Below are 10,065 nucleotides of genomic sequence, written 5' to 3'. Positions count from 1 at the left end.
GCCCCCCCCCCCCCCCTCGCCCCCCCCCCCCCCCCCCCCCCCGCGGCTGAGAACATCTCCCGGGGCAGGGATGCAGGCAGGGCAGCGTGTGGTACCCTCCCCATGCTGCCTGCGAGGTCTGAGCCCTGAGCGAGGCACCTGGCAGATGTTTTCTGATCAGGAACGTCTGGTGTAACAACCCCAGTCTCCCAAGCGTAATGGAAAGTGCCAATAAAGTAACTCACTTATTCTGATAAACTTCCCCCTTGTCTTTGACGATACCCCCGTGGCCTCCGCAGCCCTTCTTACACACAGGGTATGACCTGCTGGCTGGGGGGAGAATATCAAATGGCAACGTGGTGATGGCCTCCTCGCTTGCCACCCAGCCTGGCTGCTGAGAGCCCGCTCCGAGCCTTCCGTTGAATTCATCAGGGCTGCGAGTCTGCTGGCTCGGGAGCAAACTTTATCATAGACACCTCATCGAGAAGTTGAAGTAATGTTATGAAAGAATGAAAAATACATTTGGGAGCTGCCTGGAAACTGAAGTACATTTTGATTTAACTTACATTAACAGAAACCTAATGTAAAAGTGAAGGGATCTAACAAAACCATTAATAATTTAAAAATAATTACAGATAGTCTATCCTCACTATTCATAACTACTCAACATTTTAGACAAAGAAAGCTGAATATTCTTCGTGGGAGAAAGATGTGAGCTGACTACTAAGCAGAAGCCGTCCGGCTCACGCTGCCTGTCCTCTGCTCACGTACGTTGCGTGTTCCCTGCTGTACCCAGGGCACCATCCCAAAAAGTGCTTTTACAGGAGGGAGGGTGGAAGCTGGCTGAAGGCGGAAGGCATGTCCTGCCTTTGTGCAGGGCTTTTTGGCAGGCAAGCAGCATGGCTTTCAGTCCCTCCTCCTTGCTGGAGTCACTGTTTGAGGTGGGCCCCGTTTGGCAGGGGAGACCAAGGATGCTCTCGCACCTACTTGGGCTCTCACGAAGGTCTGCCAGCCTTGGAGGCTTCGCAGGAGGCCTTTTCCATCCAGAGCCTTGGTTGACACCAGGGGCAACAGTGACTCTCCCGTCCCATGTTGTGCTGCGCTACATAAGGACAGCTGATATCAGCACCATACATCATCGGCTTGGCTTACTGTGACCCTGAACAAAAGTTATTTTTAATGCATCCATTTGAATTCAAATTTCCATCATGCATTTTATAGCTCAAGGGTCTTGAGCATCTTGCAAGGACGTGATTTTGCCTGTGTTTCTGTTTGTTTGGGTTTTTTTTGAGGTACACCTGCTGTCTAAACACTGTGTAAAATCAAAGCAGCTGGATATGGGGCAAACTTCACTGCTTTTCCTTACAGATAAAGATACAATTGTAAAGAAGGAAATCCTCAGACATAAAGTGGCTTCTAAAGGAAAAGAAAGTATCATACAATACAAAGCAATAAGAAATGCAGATCTAACTCTCGCAGGAACCTATCTTACAAATAGCCTCACAGGTGGGATCCCTTCCTAACCACTTCCCCAGCCCCTCCTTGCACTGAAAACATTAAGATCTCATAGATCATAAAAAAAAATATAATCTTATAAATCACACTGTGGATGTCCTTGGGACTCTACTCTTGCTGATTTAGACAAAACCCTGGTATCTTAGATTACCCTTCATTAATTATTTTCATTAATTTCCCCTGTTATAGATGTATTATCACAAATCATATTCCAAACACATCCCCTAATTAAGCACAAAATTCCTCTCTACCTCCGTATGCCATTTAAATGGAGCATTGAGAATGCGCGTGTTCAGCCTGGTGCCCGGAGGCTCGTGGCAGGCAGTCGGTGCAACAAAAGATGGTGCTGGCATGTCAGCTATCTTTCGGGACTTGCTCTAATGCAGAGGAAATATTTTGATTTTTCCATTTGGTCATCAAGATGGGCATGTTCTCAGCTAGGAGCTCTTGGCCCTTCCAAATTTTCAGTGTCTTCCATATTCCTCTGCAGGTAAATCTGAGTTCCTTTTCTCCATCTTCCACCATGTGGGGTGTTGGCTGTTCTCTTTGTACGTCCTCAGGATTCACCGGGGGCACTCACAGAGCAGCCTTTCCCCTTTCAGTCAGGAAGAAAAACTGCAACAGGTGAGAAGCATTGGAAAAGGCGGTGAAAACCTTGTGTTTCTGAGAAGGCTGTCACCAATGGATAGGTGCAATTTTAAAAAAGGGTTTACCAGTTGTGTCACTGGAACACTGTTTGTACCTCGGAGCCATTAAAGAGTGGGCTAAAATACATTTTTAGGTAGACAGGGTCCTGCAGCTCCGTGTGAGAGGTGTGTAATATACAGCTGTGGTATCTCGTGTGTGCTGTGCCATGCTTTTTCCACAGTCTCTAGGTTTGGTGAGGTCTTGCCTGGACTCATCCTGCTTGGTGAATGGCTAGTGGAAAGCACCTGTGGATCATTCTGTTTTCTCCCTTTGATTCCACATCCACACAATTGGAGCACAACATGACTCAACCCTGGCTGGTGAGCAAGGCCTACTAGGGCCAGCATCTGCTAGAAACAGTAGATATATGCTGAAGCATCGGTCCCCGCGGGACCAGGCACGCTGAGATCAGACCTAGTCTACAGGCTCATCCTCCTTGAAAACCAGGCTTTAATTTTCAAAAGACATATCTATGCATAAGAGTAGTGATAACGTTTGGGGAGGGGATCCACCTTATATGTGGACATAGTTGTCTGCATTATATTCAAAGCGAATCACAAATACTATTCTTTTTTTCTGGTTAAAATTCAGGGGAAATGCATTCCACCTTTCCTACAACCTCTGGGCACACATCAAAGCCCTTCCTTTCACACACAGAGCATGGGCATGTATCTGCTGGTGCTCTCCTATCCCTTATAAATTAAATATTGTATGTTCTGAAGACTGTTAATATAATGAAATTAAATTGTGAAGTGCCTCTGCAGCTCATATCAACATTTTCTATGGGAAACAGCCTGTTAGGACTATGTTACCATGTATCACTTGCGGTCCTGAGACAGCAATTGAATTCCAGTGAAATCTCTTACCAAAGGCAATCAAATTGATCACTGGGAGTTTTGCCAGTAACATCAAACCTGATGAAATGGTTCTGTGTTAAGAACTGCAAATATACACATGGAAAAGAGGACAGATCAGAAAATGAGAGTATGAAGATAAAGAAAAAATGCAGAAAGAAAAGAAATGATACCCAGGGGAAAAAAAAGACCGCGGGAGATTAGTAATCGACTGACGTACATAGCCAACCCAATGCCGACATTTTAAAATGCAGACAACTCAGTTTATAGCCTGTAACACAAACTTCTATAGAGGCATTTACCCAGAAGAACTTTTATCCACACATCCCACCTTAAATATTTTGCTGAATTGGGATGATCTCAACTTGTGCTTAACTGCTTTACTGTGCGTTTTGTTGGGGGAGACCTGGGACAACCCGAAGAAGCTGTCATTTAAAACTTTCAAATATCACCATCAAGCTGCCTATGTGTCTGGTGCTACATATATATAGTAAATATAGCATCATGTCAGAGTTTTACTTGTTAACCCCTTGACAGTTATGTTGCCTGGTAGGTACCCTGGCATAGTGAACTTATCTGAGTAAAATACATTTTGTTTTTCTTGTTTAGGCCAGCACGTTTCCTCGGAGTAAGTGCATTTGTTGCTGCACACCCATGAGACGGAGGCAACACTTTCTAACGGGTCCCAGCATCCCTGTTTTTCCCAGTGACTCGGGCTCCTGGTGTCCTTGCCTGCCTCTGAAAATATTCAAGCTGGCTCCAGACTCTCTGGCCCAAAGTGGGCCAAAATAATGGTGGTGGGGTTGATTTTTTTTTTGTTTGTTTGTTTTCTTTTTTGGGGAGGGGGGGATTTTTGTGGTGTGTGTGGTTTTGTTTTGTTTTTTTTTTAATTTATTTTATTTTAGGTTGATGCAGTTTTTAGTAATGTTCGGATGTTCGTGGATACTTTTGAATGAGGGCGTTGGATCTGACGCAGCTTTCCCAACCCGTAAAACTCATCAGGTTTAAGTGCTGCCAGCTGCGGAGCGGCGCTTAGCGGGGCGGGACGCTGAGCAGCGCCGCCCGCGGACCCCCCGCCCCTCCGGGCGCCCCCGCCCGTGTCCCCCCGCGGCGGGCTGCGCTGCCGCCCCTCATTATCCGGAGGCAGCCGAGGCGCCCTAGGGGGGACACGGCAGGAAATTAAGGGCAGCGTGTGGCCGAGGGGGGCAGCCCCCTTGTTTCTTTCCCCGGGAGGCTGGGGCAGCCCAGGTGCCGGGGGGATCGGCTCAGGAACAGGAATGCCCCCCGGCGACCCCGGGCGATGCTTTGGGGGCGGGGCTGGTTGCGGCTGGGGATCGTCCGTGTTCCCGTGGGAACACCCGGGGTCAGGCTCTGGGAGTTGCCTCTGGGAGTTTGTTGCGGGAGGTGGGATCCCGGGAGGCGCTTCCCGACGGCTGGGGGTCCCAGGGACAGGCACCTCCCAGCAGCCGGTTTGCAGGGATCAGGGAAAATCCCTCTCTCCTCTCAACTGGAGCCAAAAGCAAAACCCCCCTGGAGATTCCCAGCAGGATTCCCGCTGCGAGGACCCTGGGAGAGGCACATCTGGGAACGAAATGTGGTTTCATTCTTATTTTGTGTCTCTGCTACACCTGGTGTCCTTCCACATCCCCAGTACTTCGTGTCTCTGCTACACCTGGAGTCCTTCCACATCCCTGGCATGACATGGCATGGCATGGTACGTTGCAGCATGCTATATTATGACTGGTATGTAACAGTGGGCATGTTACTTTATTAATAAATAAATATATATCTCTGCCTCAAAGGTGGGAGACATGCCAACCTAGAAAGAAGATGGTTCCATCTGTATTCATCAATTGCTCAGAATACTTAAAAATTAACCAAAAGACCAGAAAAGCTGGGGCCCTGATGAATAAGGGTTACATGCTTGGAGGACAAAGAACTTCAGTGCATCCCTTAGCAAGGCTCAGCTGCTGCAGGTACTGAAAAATGGGATGGGGGAACCCAAACAGAACAGGTGCTTTCTACCCAAGTGAGGGAAAGAAGACATGAAAAAAGCCTTGCTTGATTTGATTCCTAGCTGCGCTCCAGCTGGGGTGGGAGCCAGTGCTGGGTGGGTGGGTGGGTGGGTGACCCCTGGCTGGGGTAGGGAGGGGGCAGGGCTGGTTTGTGACCCCAGTGTTTTGGGGCTTGCTGCAAACGTCGGAGGGCTCGTGTGGGGTTTGGTGTTCACTATTCGTGTGGTTGTGTTTTAGCTGGGATGAGCTCTCCATGCACAGCTGGTGTTTTCACAATCTTGTAGATAAGCTGTGTCAGCACAGCCTTTATAAATCCCATTTTCCCCAAAGATTTATGATCTAACTGTAAATGTGTGCTCTGGACCAGTGTCTTGCATAGAGGGTTTTAGTGAAGGATCTTAATTTTAGAGGGTTGGTGCATTTATTTTCTGTACCTAAGATATATGATGTAAAACATAATTTATAATGTGGCATAATAAAAATGGATGACCTTTGGGAGGACAGCAGACTTTCTTCTGTACCTACACAATATCCTTTTTGGTAACATTTTGATAATGATTTTACATGTGCATTGCAGTGTGTGAGAGCGGGTGACAGTGCATTTGGCAACGGTAGGAGCTGTTGTGCTAACTTATCAACCTTATCAAGACCACTATGCGTACACACAGCAGTCAAGTTGGGCAAAGAGGGAGGGAAGAAGTGCTCATTCAGCAAAAGTACGTGGGTAGATTTTGCTTTTATTTATTCCACTTTAAATCAGAAATAACCGAGTGAATTGGAAGCTTCTTTGCTGAATTAATACATGTGTGAATGCTCCAAATATTTCAGTGTTCTTAAAAAATTCAAGCAGACCTGGGAATAGCTGGGTAGCTTGCTTCTGAGAGCTGAGATACACCACCTCCTGTACTGCTCTTTGGCAAGACTGCCTGTTTTAAAGAGGCAGTCCAACGTCACAGCTGGTTTGAAGCCAGGCTGCATTTGCTGCCTGATTGTGTGGTATTGCCATACCTGTTTATTTCATTGTAAGCACGGTAACTTTTTTCCATGCAGATCAAGCTGTTACACACAAAGTGGGGGCAAAACAGATCTCTGTAACTGTGTGAACAGCGGCTGGTTTTCCTCTTCCTCTGGCACTGTGTGCACTGAAGGTGCTGCAGGCATCTGCAAAGCAAAAGCCATGGAAATGGCAAATGAACACTGGGCTAGTGCATTCTTCATTATGGCAAAGCTCCTGCCAAGTCAAAGACCATCAAATGTGAGTTTCATCTGAATCTAGAGGAGAGACTTAGGCTATATTAGTACTGTGAAAATTGAGAAACTGTTAAGTGAAATTTGCCATCTTGTTTTGGTGGTGTTTTATTTCTGATTTTGTTTTAGTTAAAGAAATAACTGACAAATCAGCGACTGTAAAAACTTAGTTGCTTAGTATATACACGCATTTACCTTTTGAAGTCATCATCCTTCCTTACACTATGCAAGCAAAAATTCCTACATATGTTGGCCCTTCCCTGGTTTGTTAGCTAATGTACATACGAAGTGGACCTTAAATACTATACTGGCACACATCACAATATTAAGAATTCATGTTATAGCAATTGCTCAGTTCAGTGTTATAATGTGAATTCTTGAACCACTCCCAGTAGTAAAAAAAACCCCAACTATAAGTCAACAAAAGTTATTCTAGGTCTTGTGGTGATCTTGCCAACTCCTCTGGTGTAAAATCTGTAAGTTTGCTTACTTCTCCTGTTTGACAGGTCATCTAAGTAGAAGCAAGGAAGAGGAACACCCCAACAGTTTTGGAGAGGGCAAAAATGAGAAAATAAAACCCCGCTGCTCATGGTTTTTATACCATGTTTCTAAAACACGTGCTAGCATGAGTTCTGAGATTAGCTGAAAGAGAAGAAACTTTGCTCCGAGTTGTCTATGTCTGCTTCAGATTGCTAAAATTGTGGTGTTCAGAATTTGCTTGAAGACTACTGAGAGTTTATGTGCAACCCCCCCGCCCCCTTTTTTTATCTGCCCCTAATTGCTATAATTTGTCATGAAGAGAAGAGCAGGAAGAGCCTTTTAAAGCAGGTTGAGGATGGTGGGATGACCGGTGATGGCAGTGCAGGATGTGAGCAGGAAGCACACGCCTTCTGAGGGTAACTTTTGTTATTTAGTGAGGTCTATGGTTCAGAGGAAAAGTGGTAGAGGAGAGCAAGAACTTTGTGCTAGAGGGGAAAAAGCAGAGTGCTACATCTTCAGGATGAAGACTTTTGCTTCTCTGGTGTGGTGAAACTTAGTGCTGTAGGGGGTGGGGGTTTTAGATTTGTTTTTTATTAATCCTTGATTCTGCAAAAGGAAAATCTTCCTTTAGGACTGGTCCAAGGTGTGGAACAAATACACCCAGGAACCAGGGATGGATGCTTACTACCCTCTACCTCGGTTCCCACTTACATGACTTGCTGATACAAAGATGTCTCTGTGTGTGCTCAGCTGAAGCATCTAATCACATACCCACTACTGAAACGAAACAAAAAAATGAGACGGCTATAGCAACATGAAAGTCTAGGCAGGAAGGGAAAAAATATATCCTGAATGGCTGGGGTGAGGGTAAGGGAGCACAGTAACCCCACGGTAGTGCATTGCTTGCACTGCTTAATGTACCCCCTGTAGCAGCACTCGGATGTCCCTGCTGGGTGGTGAATATGGGCTGGGGGCGAGGGGCATGTGCTGCCCCTGTGTGCTGCCAGGACCCCGGGAGAAGGGCAAGCGGTCGAGCAGGAGGATGAGGTGACTCGATTAACATGATGGTTTTATTATCATAAACTCATCTGATAACAGAGGAAGTCAGGAGCAAGCGTGGGTTTTCATAGCCGTGAGGGAGAGTCCCCAGAGGAGGTGCTGGCTGGTCGGGCTCAGTCTGTCAGCCGCAGCAGCCGTGGGTGGTTTGGGTTTGTAATTTCCAGAAGCAATTAAGACAAGAAAACAAAACACTGACTCAATGGGGTGAAGCAAATGTCATAAATTTCAGTACTTACTCAAAAGTTATTTTTCAGCCCTGCACTTAGCTAACTCAGTCCAGGAATTTCCTTTTTCTCCCCATCAGAATTGAATTAAATCAAGATTTTAATCTCATTTATTTCAAGATCCTTTGCTGGAAAACGGTAAACAAAACCGCTGTGGCTAGCGACCGACAAACAATGCATTTAGGGCTTAGCAAGCAGCCACTGAGAGCTGTTTTCTGTTTGAAGCTTCTTGCTGGCTCCAAGTTTTGGGAAGTTCAGACTGCCTATGTCCAGCTGCCACCTAGCCTGATAACCACCACAGCCCCACCTGTCCTGTTGTTACTTCATGTTTAGTGGGAGTTTAATTGCAAACAGCTGAAATTGGTTGCTAATCCCCTGTGTGGAGTATGCTGGAGGCTTATGTCCTGTTGGTCTTGGAGTAAATTGAATGTAGTAGGTTTGGCAGTAGGTGGACTTTTTATTTTCATAAGAAGCTGACCAACTGATGTTGGTGGAAGGTAGTTCCTCTGATGCCACGTGAGTGTGAGGCTGTCTGCTCTGTTTCAGGCAGGGCTGGGTGCTGCAGAGCTGGGTTCTGCCTGCGCCTGGCCCCTGGGCATTGCCGGGGCTCAGCTGCAGGACAGTGCTGGCTTCTTGGCTCTTTGGAGCAACTGCTGTCTTCTGGTACGTGTTTATGGGCTGAAAAGCACAATGGTGCTATCTTCTGGCTGGGGTCTTTGGAGGCTGCTACACCACCAGTAAGTAAAAGTTAATTGCAAATTTATTTCCACGTAGCAGTAAGGGAAAGACACTTGGGGCCAGTTTCCTTTACAGAAAAGGGGGGGAAAGCCTGTTCTACGCTCATTTGATTAACCGGTGCTGTTAATCACTGCCAGGTTTATGAACCTCTATTATAAACTTGTTACTCTAAGGGGTTTCAGTTCAGCAGTTGAAAAACAGCTTTTGGGCCTCGGTAGGTAAGAGTAGCAAGAAGTACAAGTAGAAGCACTGAGCCTTTGAAGAGTGTATAAATAATTAGCAACCTATTTCATGTGGACTCTTTTGTCAAGATACGGTGTCAGACCTGGGATTTTACTGGAACATGATGAAAATGTGGAAATAGCTCTGTATTTATTCCAGCATAACAATGTTGAAATCGAAAATAATTTGGTATATTAGAAGCTATTTTAGGTCACAAGTAACAGCTCTGCACTGCTGAACTGGTCTGGTATCTGCCATGGTTTCTTCAGAAACTGGAAAGTGTCTGAAAGATTCTTTACACTCTTGTGTCTTTTGAATCTTAGATCCATATTTCATGGTTGCAAAACATACAACACAGGTGAAAACCTGAACTGAATCTTAATAAAGAAAAGTGATGAACAAATAGTGGCTCATGCCACTTTGGATGGTAGAGGGAAATATAGTAGGTAAAATAGAAAACAAAGGTGGGAACTTAATGTTTTCCACACTGTGGTGCCAAAACCCCCACAACCCACAACAAAAATCCCCAGTCCTCCAGGACATACCCATATATCTCAGTCAAAAGTGACAAAAACTTTGCTCTTACTAATAAACAGCTAGTGCAAATCCCTCTGATGTAATATATGTATCTGGAAGCTAATGGCATCGCAAGTGTCTTAGATGTCAAGAAAAACGCTGTTTTAGTCATGGTTTGGTTTAGCATCGTTCCACTTGGTTGGCTTTGGTTGGTTTCGTTGTTTTTCCCCCCCTGTTTGTATGGTAAAACTGTTTGCTTTTTAGGGCAAGACTTCTGCCCTTCCATTTTCAAACACTAATGCTGATCTCTGGGGAAAAGCCCCAACTCCATCCGTTGTAGATGGCTTTGCTTGTTCCCACTGGGAGGGGGATGCTCAGTGGGCATCAGCATGAGTTTTGTTCAACTAAGAAATTCATTCAGGGTAACCCCGCATCGGTCAGTGGTTGTGGGACTCCTGTAAGAACTCCATGTGCTTAAACGCGGAGGTTATTTTAGCAGAAATGCGTCTGTCTCTGCTACTTTCAGAA

Source organism: Falco punctatus, assembly GCF_963210335.1.
Source record: "Falco punctatus genome assembly, chromosome: 1".
Taxonomy (NCBI): Eukaryota; Metazoa; Chordata; class Aves; order Falconiformes; family Falconidae; genus Falco; species Falco punctatus.
The sequence above is the reverse complement of the archived record's forward strand: the minus strand, read 5'-3'. Positions refer to the sequence as shown.